The 14,737-nt window shown below is 44.1% G+C and overlaps 1 long non-coding RNA gene across 1 annotated transcript in view; it reads left to right on the top strand.

The window, feature by feature from the left end:
- The window catches only part of LOC121291889, a 42,515-nt gene that overhangs the window by 15,697 nt on the left and 12,081 nt on the right, over window positions 1-14,737 (top strand). Inside the window, exon 4 of the long non-coding RNA XR_005946107.1 lies at window positions 13,186-13,348. This is a non-coding gene — a long non-coding RNA (uncharacterized LOC121291889). The remainder of the gene's footprint in view (window positions 1-13,185; window positions 13,349-14,737) is intronic.

The following is a 14,737-nucleotide window of genomic DNA, read 5'->3' as shown; positions in this document are numbered from 1 at the left end:
TGCACACATGGGTAAAAATTAACATTTTGGATAATGGTTACAGGAAGAAGAAAGGGTTCTTGCTGTACTGTGTTAATCGCTGTTACAAATTTATGGTGACTTTTGATACTTTCTTGGGTACTATGTCATTGGTCAGCCATTAAGTGGACACCCCCCCCCCCCCACCCTCCCTGTGCCCAATAATTAAACAACTGATGGGGTAAAATGGGGTGTAATACTCTGTAACAAAAAAATGGATATTGTCCTCTAATTGCATCCTTGGTACATTTTTCTAGCCACTTGAAAGAAGGTCAAGTACAAATTGTTAAATTGCTTTATTTAACAATAGACACATGAATATACAATTTGCCACAACACAAATCTTACCTTACTTAAATCTAGCTTCAACCCATCATTGTAAATAAAATAAATAAATCATGCCAACGTGTGCAGGTTCCGAGGATTTTGGTGGGCAATGTCATTGAACCACTGATACTAGTGGTAGGGGGCAGTATAATTAGGGGGATAGATACTGTTCTCTGCAGCCGTGAGCATGAGTCCCAAAGGCTGTGTTGCCTGCCCAGTGCCAGAGTTAAAGACATCTCCTCAGGGCTGGAGAGGAACTTGGAGTGGGAGGGGAGGGATCCAGTTGTCGTCATCCACGTCGGTACCAACGACATTGACAGGATGAGAAAGGAGGTTCTGCTGAAAGAAGTTGAACAGTTAGGAGCTAAATTAAAAAAACAGAACGTCCAAGATAATAAACTTGGGATTAATACCTGAGCCATGGGCAATCTGGCGTAGGGACACACCAAGACAAACATCAGCTGCAGCTGGAGGATCATTCACTCAGCAGGAAAGCGAAGTTGAGGATTATCAGATCAGCCAAGATCTCATTGAATGGCAGAGAAGACTCGATGGGCCGAATAGCCTACTTCTGCTCTATATCTTATGATCTTGCTATCAACCATATCTTGCAATTAGAGGACAATATCCATTTTTTTGTTACAGAGTATTACACCCCATTTTACCCCATCAGTTGTTTAATTATTGGGCACGGGGGGGGGGGGGGGGGTCCACTTAATGGCAAGATTGGCTCTCTTCTGGCAGATTTGTCTATGCCTTTCTAAGCAGACTGTACCAATAGACCATGAACATGTGGCTCCCTGTTCATTTGTTCCCTCTCCGGCCAGGAAATTGGCAGTTTAACCTCTAATTCTCTCACCATTGGTGATTGGCCAGGAGGACAGTTGATTTGTCTGTCTACTACATGCCAAGAGACCAATGAGAAGGAGAACACAGTGGGTAATAACCAATGAGCAGTAGAACACAGCGGGCAATAACCAATGGACAGTAGAACACAGCGGGCAATAACCAATGAACAGTAGAACACACCAGGCAATAGCCAGTGAGCAGTAGAACACAGCAGGGACTAATCAATGAGCAGTAGAACACACAGCAGGCAATAACCAATCAGCAGTAGAAAGCAGCTGGCAATAGCCAATGAGCAGTAGAACACACAGCGGGCAATAGCCAATGAGCATAGAACAAACAGCGGGCAATAGCCAATGAGCAGTAGAACACACAGCGGGCAATAGCCAATGAGCAGTAGAACACACAGCGGGCAATGGCCAATGAGCAATAGAAAACAGCGGGCACTAACCGATGAGCAGTAGAAAACAGCGGGCACTAACCAATGAGCAGTAGAAAACAGAGGGCAATAACCAATGAGCAGTAGAACACAGCGGGCAATAGCCATTGAGCAGTAGAAAACACAGCGGGCAATAACCAATGAGCAGTAGAACACAGTGAGCAATAGTCAATGAGCAGTAGAACACAAAGTGGGCAATAGCCAATGAGCAGTAGAAAGCAGTGGGCCCTAACCAATGAGCAGTAGAACACAGTGGGCAATAGCCATTGAGCCGTAGAAAACACAGTGAGCAATAGCCAATGAGCAGTAGAACACACAGCAGGCAATAGCCAATGAGCAGTAGAAAACAGTGGGCAATAGCCAGTGAGCAGTGGAACAGAGCGTGCAATAGACAATAAGCAATAGAACACAGCGGGCAATAGCCAATGAGCAGTAGAACACAGTGAGCAGTAGAACACAGTGAGCAGTAGAACACAGTGAGCAATAGCCAATGAGCAGTAGAAAACAGCGGGCAATAACCAATGAGTAGAACACAGCGGGCAATAGCCAATGAGCAGTAGAACACACAGCAGGCAATAGCCAATGAGCAGTAGAACACAGCGGGCAATAGCCAATGAGTAGAACACAGCGGGCAATAGCCAATGAGTAGAACACAGCGGGCAATAGCCAATGAGCAGTAGAACACAGCGAGCAATAGCCAATGAGCAGTAGAACACAGCAGGCAATAACCAATGAGCAGTAGAACACAGCGGGCAATAGACAATAAGCAGTAGAACACAACGGGCAACAGCCAATGAGCAGTAGAACACAGCAGGCAACAACCAATGAGCAGTAGAACACAGCGGGCAATAACCAATGAGCAGTAGAACACAGCGGGCAACAGCCAATGAGCAGTAGAACACAGCGGGCAACAGCCAATGAGCAGTAGAACACAGCAGGCAATAGCCAATGAGCAGTAGAACACAGCAGGCAATAACCAATGAGCAGTAGAACACTGCGGGCAATAGCCAATGAGCAGTAGAACACAGCAGGCAACAGCCAATGAGCAGTAGAACACAGCGGGCAACAGCCAATGAGCAGTAGAACACAGGCAATAGCCAATGAGCAGTAGAACACACAGCGGGCAATAACCAATGAGTAGTAAACAGTGGGCAATAGCCAATGAGCAGTAGTACACACAGCGGGCAATAGCCAATGAGCAGTAGAACACAGCGAGCAATAGACAATAAGCAGTAGAACACAGCGGGCAATAACCAATGAGCAGTATAAAACAGCGGGCAATAGCCAATGAGCAGTAGAACACAGCGGGCAATAACCAATGAGCAGTAGAACACAGCGGGCCGTAACCAATGAGCAGTAGAACACAGCGGGCAATAACCAATGAGCAGTAAACAGTGGGCAATAGACAATGAACAGTAGAACAGAGCGGGCAATAACCAATAAGCAGTAGAACACAGCGGGCAATAACCAATGAGCAGTAGAACACAGCGGGCAATAACCAATGAGCAGTAGAACACAGCGGGCAATAGCCAATGAGCAGTAGAACACAGCGGACAATAACCAATGAGCAGTAGAACACAGCGGGCAACAACCAGTGAGCAGTAGAACACAGTGGGCAATAGCCAATGAGCAGTAGAACACAGCGGGCAATAACCAATGAGCAGTAGAACACAGCGGGCAATAGCCAATGAGCAGTAGAACACAGCGGGCAATATCGAATCAGTAAACTGCTTTCATTCTGCTCCAGAAAATCAAATGGAATGTATAAGAGGCTGCAAAGTGCTATTGTCCTTTTGTGTTTACCATTCAAGGCAATTTTCACCCCCAAGGGGGAAGAGAATGTAGAAATAGTTTGCAGGGAGTCAGTGGAGGTTGTGAAAGGATAGCAAAAGTCTATTTAAACAAAGTGTGAGAAAATAAGCAAAAATTAAGAAAGACTAAATGTGTGACCTGCAAATGCAGTGATGTGGAGTGAAAGTTGGAAAATGTAAGTGGAATATGGTGGATAATCTCCAGCCATTAAATGAGTAAAAGGGCAGATTGGCAGCACGAACATAGATCCCCATGCCAATGCTGCATTGATCACTATACCAGTAAAACAATGAGTATTTTTAGATGCCAGTCTTAATAAATATGATAGGTTTATTATGATGTGACCAGCTGCAGAATCTGTACTGCAGAGGCCAGTGTCTGAAGATGATCATAAAAATAATGTCATATTTTTGGTATTTGTGATGTTTTTTTCATTTGGTGACACAGGAAATCATTGCCACACTTGTGAGATGCTGAGTAAAAATTATAAGATTAAAACTAATAGTGGATCATTTTAACGCTGGGCGGTTACATAAAAGAGGCTATATCAGATCAGCTGCATATTATACACCTCCTTTCTATTGATGTCAGAGTAATATATAGATCAAGCTCTGAATTCATCCTGTACCTGACTCTACATGACTGTAGATGGATTTAGTACAGCTCTTTGACTCAGCGGCATAGTGTCAAATCATTCCTCCATTCAGGGCAGGGATCTTCTCTATGGGCCAGTATGATTGGTGCTACATTGATAGAGTTGGAAAGTGCTTCCAACCATATATTATCAAAGTAGACGGATGAAAATAATTTGTTCCATTTGCCTGCGTATGTGTGATGTACTCTTTATCTCATTTCTAAACACGATGTCTAATTATAAGTAGAAAATGGAAATATAATGATGCTGTATCAACACAGAAAAGAAAGAAAGATTTGCATTTATATTACCATCAGACATCTCAAAGCAGTTTACAGCCAATGAAGTACTTTTGACGTACAGTCACTGTTGGTAATGCAGGAAATGCAGCAGACAAGTTGTGCACAGCAAGCTCCCATAAACATCAATGTGACATTACCCAGATAATCATTTTTTGTATGTTGATTGAGGGATAAATATTGGCCGGGATACCGGGGAGAGTCGCCTGCTCCTCTTCAAAATAGTGCCATGGGATCTTTTACATCAACATTAGCTGGAGGGTAGTCAGGAGATCAGCAGTATCTCATGACAGGCCTATCCCTCCAGGACTACCCAGGAGTGCCAGGAACGTGATGCAGGGATTAAATTATCCCAAGTTTACTGTCCTCAGAGGTGCTGATCTTCCACCTGTAACCTTGACCACAAAATGACACAACTTACCTCTCCTGAAGGATGGTGGGCTATGGAGAACACTGGGGACTGAATTTAAACCGCATTGGGCAGAAAGCTGGATCCTTACAAATAGTCCAGGAATTGGCACAGCAGTTTCAGAATTGCAATCAAAGAATGAATATAGAATCATAGAATGAAACAGCATTGAAAGAGTCCATTCTGTCCAATGTATCTGTACTGGCTCTTTGAAAGAGCTATCCAATTAGTCCCACTCCCCTCCTCCTTCCCCATAGATTCCCCAGTTCAAGTTAATTCCAATTCCTTTTTGAAAGTTATTATTGATTCCAGGATAACCAAGTCTGGGATATAAAAATAGGGGACAATTTGCCATGGGGGACTGTAGGATTGGGAGAGGGGGCCCTGGTGGGATGTAGGATCCAGCGAGGGGGCCCTGCTGGGACTGTAGGATTGGGAGAGGCGGCCCTGCTGGGACTGTAGGATTGGGAGAGGCGGCCCTGCTGGGACTGTAGGAGTTGGAGAGGGGGCCCTGCTGGGACTGCAGGAGTGTTGGAGTGATGTCGGTTTCGGGCCTGACCTCAAATTTGAAACTGCTGCCGCTGGCTGGGACTCCATCCCCCTGCTGGGCTCCCCCTAACCTGAACCACCCGCCTGCTGGAGCTGAACAACTCTCAGGAGCGTGTTGGCCAGTGCTCCTCCTCCTCCCTTGTGGCTGTTTGCGTCCGGATGTGCTCATGCATAGCAGCAGAGTGCACATGCACAGACACAAGTGAAATCTCGCACGAATGCCATTCCAGGAAACTCAGACTTGGGACATGGTATGGAAAGCCAAATTCCAGGACAGTCCCGAAATATCTGAGAAGGTTGGTCACCCTGATTGAATCTGTTTCCACCACCCTTTCAGGCAGCTCATTCCAGATCACAGCTCATTTCGTAGAAACTGTTGCAACCCAACATTGATTAAAACAAAAACCCTGGATAAATGATCCATGTTTTTTTTGAACCATGTATGGAGCTGGCATACCATCATCTACATTAGGCTAAGAATTCCTGGCTCTAATGATTGTCGTAGTGAACTGCACTATAAATTGGAAAAACTCAGCAGGTCTGGCAGCATCGGCGGAGAAGAAAAGAGTTGACGTTTCGAGTCCTCATGGCCCTTCGACAGAACTTGCGTTCGAGTCCAAGAAAGAGTTGAAATCGAAGGGCCATGAGGACTCGAAACGTCGACTCTTTTCCTCTCCGCCGATGCTGCCAGACCCGCTGAGTTTTTCCAGGTCATTCTGTTTTTGTTTTGGATTTCCAGCATCCGCAGTTTTTTTGTTTTTAGCACTATAAATTTCTTGTGTGGAGATGAATGTTAAGCTAAGTCGCGCACACTTGAATAACCCATGAGCATCTTAGTTTGCCTGTGAAATGGATGAAATGCTGGTGTGTAACTAAAGCTACGGAACTGATACTGCGAGGCAGGAACAGAAGGGAAAAACATCGAGAAAATCAAGCTCTAATTTCTTTGGGACTGTCCAGGGATGTTCAGACAATTTGACTGAATGACAAGACGTTAAACTGATCAGTTAAAGTTAATTGAAAAATTAGCATTTACAAAGGAGAAAAGATACACTCATCTGCAGTTTAATTGTTCATTCAGTGAGTTTATGGACTGTGAAACCATACATCACAGCCTGACCCACAAAGTGTTTGTCACTATCGGAACGCAATTGTCTTGCAGTTTGTCTACAAAATGCAGAATATTCCCTGCAGTGAATGACACAAATTGCAAGACTTAACTTCTCAGCAGATCAGCAAAATACTTGGCAAGTACAATGCATTGAAAAATAAGACTGGTCTGGCACCCTTCCATCTACGAAAGGTAATGGACACACAGAGAACAGTTGTCATATGGTGCATCTTTACTGACTGCTGAAAAGGCCAATCTATGAGGGGCAGGTTCTGCCACACAGGAAGCTATAAGCATCAACGTAGGTTACTGTTTTTGGTGTTGGGGCCTGTTGCCAATCTACTGTAGCCATTCGTCATCGTGGTAGTGTATGCCAGCCCACAGGAGGTGAACTAACACCTCCTCTAGTGAACTAACAATTTCCTATTGGCACGTGACTCCCAGGTGCAATAGTCAATGTTCCGATGTTTAGGGCCTTCATCTCACACTTGCAAACATCATTGAAGTGTAACTTTGGGTGCCCTACTTGTCTTCTGAGTCCAGCTACCTCACCACACGGAAAATCCTTGGGTATGTGACTGTTATCTTGTGGATATGCCCGAGCGAAGCCATCTCTCTTTAATGAATGTCACCAAATCTGGGAGGACCGCCGCATTCGTGATGCTGTCTTGTCAGGACATACCAGAAAAATAAGACGCATCATTTTCAATGCAGCCTGCAGAATTGGTGGAGTTAGTATAATAGTCAGGATCTGTTAGAAAAAGATTGCTTGCACCAAGGTACAATGTGCACACACAGGCTGTAAGTAGCTGTGTGTAGCAAGGTGACCCAGATTTTCCAGGATTGACCCGGAATTTGACCTGCTGTCCAACATCCCATGTGTAGACTTCCTGGGGCACAATTTAGCAACAAGCCCAAGGGCATTTGGAAAGCCTGAGGTTGGGAAGGAGAGGATCTACTGATTTAATGGGGGGAGAAGGGACTTTGGAAAGAGGGGCCTCTGACTGAGTGGCGGAAGGGAGTCGGGGAGAGGGGCTTCTGCGTTTGTCTGTTTGGGAGATGAGTTGGACAGAGGTGTGTTTGTGTGTTGGGGAGCAACATTGAACATCAGGAGCAGCGTTGAGCATCTGGGGAGCGGTGAGCAATGTGCTGACAGAATGGAGAGGAGGAAACTAATTGAAGTATTTAAACTGTGGAATGTCACAAGGACATAGTTTTGTTCTTGGGCAACTCTTCTGGACCTCCTTGACCCTGTAAACATTGTGCACTTTGCCCCTCTGACATCCCCTCATCCCAGTCAATGGTCTCACAAACTTCTCCCCAACCCCCGGTCAAAGTATTCTTTATTCGTTTCCCACAGATTTGGTGACCCTGGTATGAAGACAGAATGCTACATGTAGAATAGAAATCAAGTGAGAAAAAGGACAGCCTAAGATTTTGTTATAAGCTAAACTAAGGTCCTCAGCAAGGTGTAACCTTAGCTCTGCATTTGAAATGTTAGATGATCTTATTGATAAACCTCTTGGACATTTCCAGTGTTTTTCAGTTTAATTTCAGACTTTTCAGTTTTTGCATTTTTTTCTACTGAGTAAAGGCCATATAGGCAGAAACAGGATGCACTCTTTCCAGAAACTGAGAGACTTACATTATTTTTTAGTTAAAAAAGTAGGAAAGGAACAAATGTACTTTTGGAAAATGAGAAGCTGTAATTTTTGCTGCTGTAGGAACTGCTCTGGTTATAAAAACAGTCACATTGGCTTTAAAACATTCAGGCACAATTACCTTAGGCTCCACTTTTCATTCCATGTCCTGCACCATTCCTGTTTATACCAAGTGTCACCTAATCTCGGCCATGCTTATATAGCCTGAAATCCCTTTGTTTCCATTCCTATTGTGTTTTTTAACAAATTTCCCAGGTTATAACCAATACTTTGACCTCTCCTATATTTCCCCAGTGGTCATTCTTGGGTCTTGATCTCCGACCTCCCTTCCTTCCTGGCTGCCAATCATAACAGCCTTCCAATCCCCTCTTTTGTGGACTTTGTCCCCTCCCCAAGCTCCCAAGTTCCTCTCTCAATCAACCCCTGTTCTTCCTGCTGCTATCCCAGTCTGGAATCCCCTTTGGAAAAGGCTGCACCTATCCACTGTACCTCTCTGGGCGTCTTCGAAATGACCCACGAAGATGCCTGGCACCACCTCCTTAAAGCAACAACTCCCAATGACCACCCCCACCCCCCCCCACCCCATCCTCCACTCTCAGACATCTCCTCATTCTCCCCCACTCCCATCTGCATCTGCCTCACTCCCCCTTCCCCCACTTCCTCAATCTCCATCATCCTCACTTTCCTGTCTCCCTCACTCCCCCATACCCACCCCCTCACTCCCCATCCTCATCCCTCTCACCTCCACCTCCCTCACTGCCCCACCTTCTTCTTTCCCCATCCCCCTCACATCCTCATCCACCTCACTCCTCCATTCCCTCACTCCCTCACCCTCCCACCTCCCTCACTCCCCCACCCCCCACATTTGTTACTCCCCCATCCTCCACACTCCCCCATTCCCCCACTCTCACTTCCCACCTACCTCATTACCCCACAACCCTCACTGTCCCACCCCCTTTACACCCACACCTCCTTCACTCCCCCATCTCCCTCACTCCACCACCTCCCTCACTCTCCCTCCCCCTCACTCTCCCATCCCCCTCACTCCATCACCCCCTTAGTCCCCCATGTCCCTTATTCTTCAATCCCCTCACTTCCTCATCCCTCTCATTCCCCATATTCCCCTCACTCCCCAATCCTCCTCAACTCCCTCACTCTCTCTCCTCCCTCACTCCCTCACTCTCCCACCTCCCTCAATCCCCAATCCCCTCATTTCCTCATCCCCCTCATTCCCCACAACCCCCTCACTCCCGAGTCCTCCTCACCTCCCTCACCCACTCCATGCTTTCAGTGGTTCAGTAGAGTACACTTTGAATAGGCAGCAGCAATGACAATTCTCCCAGTGGAAATGCCCATGATGGGCCATCTGTTCCGGGGTCAGTTGGACAATTACAGGTTGGACATTCACCCTATAAAGCGACAATATCTCCTCTGAGGGTCAGGAAGTATAGCATCGAGCTTTTCAAACAGACCTTTTGAAAGGGGTGCTTCTTATCTGAGCCCAAATCGCCCATCCCATGCCAGACCCACCTCCGACTTCTGACATCGTCTAGCCTGACTTCAAATCTGGCCTGCCCCTCCCACCCCTGACAGTAAGCCGCAAGTGCAGACAGACATTTTTAAAGGTTGGGTTCGTGGAGCCAGGAATTCTCCTGACTCTACGCACCTGACCCAGCAGTGAAACTCTGGGCTTTGTTGATGGAATTATTTGAGACAAAAGTATCATGTGATTTTGAATGGCTATGGGAGATAGATACTTGGAAAGCGGAGGAATAGCTGGAAATTGGGATTAACAAGGTGAACATTTGAGTGATCCAATTTTCATGAGCTAAATGACCTCCTGTTCTTATCTTATTTGGCTGCCTTCTCTATTTGTCCTCTCTATCTGTATTGTATTGCTTTTGAATTACTGGCTAGAAAGGGTTAAATTACCATTCCATTTATCACAAATTCCCCTTTATCAGAGATATTCGCTTAGCAGGAATTCACTGGAACCATTTGGTGTCGACATTCTGTTGTCACATTTCTGGGATATTTTTAACTGTAACAGAAACAAAGTATGTGTAAAATCCAAACTATTTGATGCTGTTATCTGTGGAGAGTCCAAAAGTATTTCCCATGCAAGCAGTTAAAACCTGACCCAATGGGGAAATTGAAAGCATGTGGCTATAATTGCTCATCCTTAAACCATAAGGAAGTTATACATCATGTAAAAAATTGTGTGTAGATTTATCTCAACATTGTCCCAACAGTAGTGCAGAAAATCAGAGATTTGAAGCAATGCTTGTTTCATGGTGCTGTTGCTTTCTTCTGCTGATCCTGAGGGTGTGCCCTTATTCCCAAAGGTTCTAACTTGAGCTAAATCTGTTGAACTATTAGGGAAATTTGGGACTTTAAGCTTGTGTTTATGTCACTGAGAAATCTCGATTGGCAATGTCCTTGTGACCTTGTTAATCAGCCAAGGTAACAGCACGTGGACAAGAAATGTCTCGACTTCTGCCAAGTCTTGGTGGTCACATTCTTGTGTGATGATTTTGGGTTCAAGTTCCACTTCAGACAATTGGACGTAAAATGTAGGTGGAACCAATAGTAAAGGAAGTGCCAGGCTCTCTGAGATACCATCTTTCAGGTGTGATGTTAAGCGTGTCTGTCATTGAAGAGGGTGATCCCATGACACTATTTCAAAGAAGAGCAGGGGATTTCTCCCCAATTGCCTAGTAATATTTATCCCTCAAATAATATCAGCAAAAAGAAACAGGCTACAAGTCTGATGGAGCTGGACTTCCACAGCAGTTAAGAAATGAGAGGTAAGTAAGAGGGGATAGAAGTCAGCTTTATTGCACAATGTCCAGATCACTGATTTAAAATGATTGAATTATTTGCCATCTATTTTTATCTGTGTTTCTGGGATTGAGTTTCACGGTTCATCCATTTTTCCATGAAGAGTGTAAATCAGTGGCTGCCATGTCATTAGACAGTATTAACACCATAATTATGGCATTATCCCAGTTTACTGACAACACTGCAGGAGCAAAAATGTAGTCAGGGAGGGCAATATGAAGGAATTCACAACTCTAATTAGAACTACAGTAGGTGTATTTAACAAGTAACTTTAACACAAGCCTGTTAATTAGTTAGTCATGTAAGTGGAATTAGCTGTACACTGCATAAACCCAGAGCTCTTAACCAAATATAACCCTCACAGCAGAAAGTCATTATCATTTTTTTTATTTTTCTGGCCAAATTTAATGGAGTCATGCCTTGGATTTGAGAGATTTTGGAAGATGAATACTCATCAATCTCAATTAGCTAAATTTCAATCATCTTTGGTAGCCAAATTTCTCTTATCAGTTCACAATCTTCCCTTTCCCCCATGATATTTCCTTAAAGCATCAACTGATATCTATGGTTCACAGCTATTGGTCATTGTTCAGTATCACAGCTGGCCAAGTGTCAACCCTGGGTCTGATTGTCAGTAAGCTATTTGACCAAGAGAGTATCACAGTATAGCCTGAGTTCCTAACCAATTACAGGTCGGTCCAGCAGGACTTGATGAATAGCACTTAAGAGCAGGAACACTCTCAGATATTTCTTCCTTTTCTTAATGCAGGGTTCCTGAGGCCTCAGCAATGAACACCTAATTCGATATGCAGAAGGGATTGAACATGGAACCTTGCTGGCTCACTTGCAATTTGATAAATTCATTGAGCCATTGCAATAATATTAAACATTGAGGGGAGCAGCTACCAGAGGAGATTGTTTTGTGTGTTTATAGAATGCAAAATGTCTGTAAACGTAATTTAACAGATAAGAGATGTTTGAAAGTTAGATTGAGTTTGAAAACTTGATCTTGTTTTAAAAATTAAACCATGATGGATGAGAAGTCCTTGGTCTGATGATTGAATTGATAATCAGTCAAGCTGGTTTTTGGCTGATAAAATCCTTCTTAGTTTGGGTCAAGTGAACAATGGGGATATCTTATGTGTGAGAGTTCATGTAGATAGGGGATATTAGAGGACAGCTGTTGTGAACCATGCCTCAGCATGAGTCAGTGGCCAGGAATGTCCTTGGGGCCTGCACAGCTGCCAGGGCAGGATTTCTGCTCATTGACCTCAGGTGCCCCGATATCATCAGAATTTGAGGGGTCAGTGCATTACTATAAAGTGGGAGGACAAAATATCAGTCAATTTCAATGGCTGAAAAGAAAGACTTGCATTTATATAGCATCTTTCATGTCTACAGGACTTAGAGTCATAGAGGTCTGCAGCACAGATAAAGGCCCTTCAGCCCATCAAGTCTGTGCCAGTCAAACAAGTACCTAACTATTCTAATCCCATTTCCCAGCACTAGGCCCATAGCCTTGTATCCCATGGCATCGCAAGTGCACATCCAAATACTTCTTAAATGTTATGAGGGTTTCTGCCTCTACCACCCTTTCAGGCAGTGAGTTCCAGATTCCCACCAGCCTCTGGGTGAAAAAATTCTTCCTCACATCCCCTCTAAACCTCCTGCCCCTTACCTTAAATCTATGCCCCCTGGTTATTGATCCCTCCACCAAGGGGAAAAGTTCCTTCCTGTCTACCCTATCTATGCCCCTCATCATTTTATACACCTCTATGCCCCTCGCAACTTTATACACCTATCAGTGCAATTGGTGCTTGGTGCCGTTCTCAACCTGCTAGTCTCAGGATATCTTGAGTTTGGAACTTTTAAACTGGAAAATATGAGAAAACGGCATCCTTGAATCAGGAGGAGAGGTGGGAAAAATATTGAAGGTAAAAGCCATATAAATTTACAAAAACATAGAAGCAAAATACTGCAGGTGCCGGACATCTGAAATAAAAACAGAAATACCAGCAAAGTCAGGTAGTTAGCATTCCAAGTTGATGGTATTTCATCAGAACTCCATTTATACAGACTCTTAAATACAGAAACCTCTACAGCAGATAATCCAGCAAAACTGACACTGAGCCAATGAAGGAGAAATTAGGAAGGATTAACAAAGAAGCAAACTTTTTCCGAAGAAGAGTTAATGCTAAGAGTTTCTGAAGAAACTTTAACTGTGTTTCTCTCTCCACAGGTACTGCCGGACTGTCCAGCATCTGCTATCTTGCTTTCATTTGATTAAAGATATTGGTGTAAGGAGGATTTTACAGAAGGAGAGAAGATTCAAGAGGCAGAGAGTTCGCGGGAAGTAATTCCACAGCCTAAGGCCTGTGCAACTGAAGGCATGGCCACCAAGGGTGAGGCAAAAGGAGTAGGAGATGCATAAAATGTCAAAGTTGGAGGTACACTGAGTTTTGGAAGGTTGTAAGGCAGGTTTGCAGTACGAGTACACTCAGCTGCAAAGGCAGTTTCATGTTTTGATGAACAAGCCCAGGTTCCTGGAAGATCCTCTAAATAGTGTGTCTACAGTCTGAGCTAAGGGGTCCAATTTGAAGAATGTGGTCTTGTAAATGTGCTCTCCATATAGTCTAGGATGTCTAAGGAAACTGATGTTCCAGCAGGACTGTAAAACCAAAAGATTATCACGCAGAGATCATTCTCCTGACAACTGGAGGTAATGGAAACACAACCATGGCTGAGTGGGTGGCAATTCTGAGTCAGAGGGTTAGGGGCTAAAGTCCACTTCAGGACTTGAACACAAGGATCAAGATTGGCACTCTGGTGCAGTACTCAGGGAGTGCTGTGCTGTTGGAGATGCCATTTTTTTGGATGAGTTGTTAAGCCATGCAGATCCCATTGGTCTCATGGTGGATGCGAAAGATCCCATGGCACCATTTTGAAACAGAGCAGGGGAGGTATCTCTCCCCATTATCCTGGCCAATACCTATCCCTCAGTCAACATCAACAGTAAAAAGCTTACCTAGTCGTTATCTCATTGATGTTTGTTGGAGCTTGCTGTGTGTAAATTGGTTGCCAAGCTTCCAAATTACAGCAGTGACTACCTTCAAAGTACTTCATTGGCTGTAAAGCACTTTGTCCTGTGGTTGTAAAAGGCATTATATAAATACAAGTCTTTCTTTGATTCTAAGAATGCTTAGATGATATATCTATAAAAGTTGATAGGGTTAAAAAACAAGAGAAAGTTAAACTGTGTTTTCTCAAATTAAGAATCCAATTGATCTGTGACTTGGTATAAAGGCTCTTGTTATGTACTAACTACACTCTGAAACCATTGAATGCTATTTTTCATTCTCACTTGATAATTTATCAGTGATTAAGTTTACAAGAGAATATAATGTATAATGATAAGCAGTCAAGAGCTTAATAAGTGGAAAAGAGCCACTAGATACTGAATAAGTGTTGAATGAGAAGTGACATTTTCAGAGGTGCACCTGCACTTTGCTGCTGTGAGATGCGATCTGCACTGTGCTAGCTGTAGCTGTGGAGAACACTGGGCAGATTGCGCTTTCTGGTGATGACCAAGTCAAGTTGGTGCCAATATCCAGACTTTGGGTAATTCCATGATATCTTTATGACAAAGAAGATGTTGATAATACAGAGTTCATTCAAGGCACAAAGCTCAAGAAGATGTTGTCAGTTATTGTTGATTTTGCCTATGCCATTACAATTGAGCACGTTGGCCAAGAAAGTTTCACAGTTTCAAACATGACAGTCCACCACGTATC

The sequence above is a fragment of the Carcharodon carcharias genome, chromosome 19 (genome assembly GCF_017639515.1).
Source record: "Carcharodon carcharias isolate sCarCar2 chromosome 19, sCarCar2.pri, whole genome shotgun sequence".
In the NCBI taxonomy this organism is placed as follows: Eukaryota; Metazoa; Chordata; class Chondrichthyes; order Lamniformes; family Lamnidae; genus Carcharodon; species Carcharodon carcharias.
This window is presented reverse-complemented; position numbering and strand designations above follow the sequence as displayed.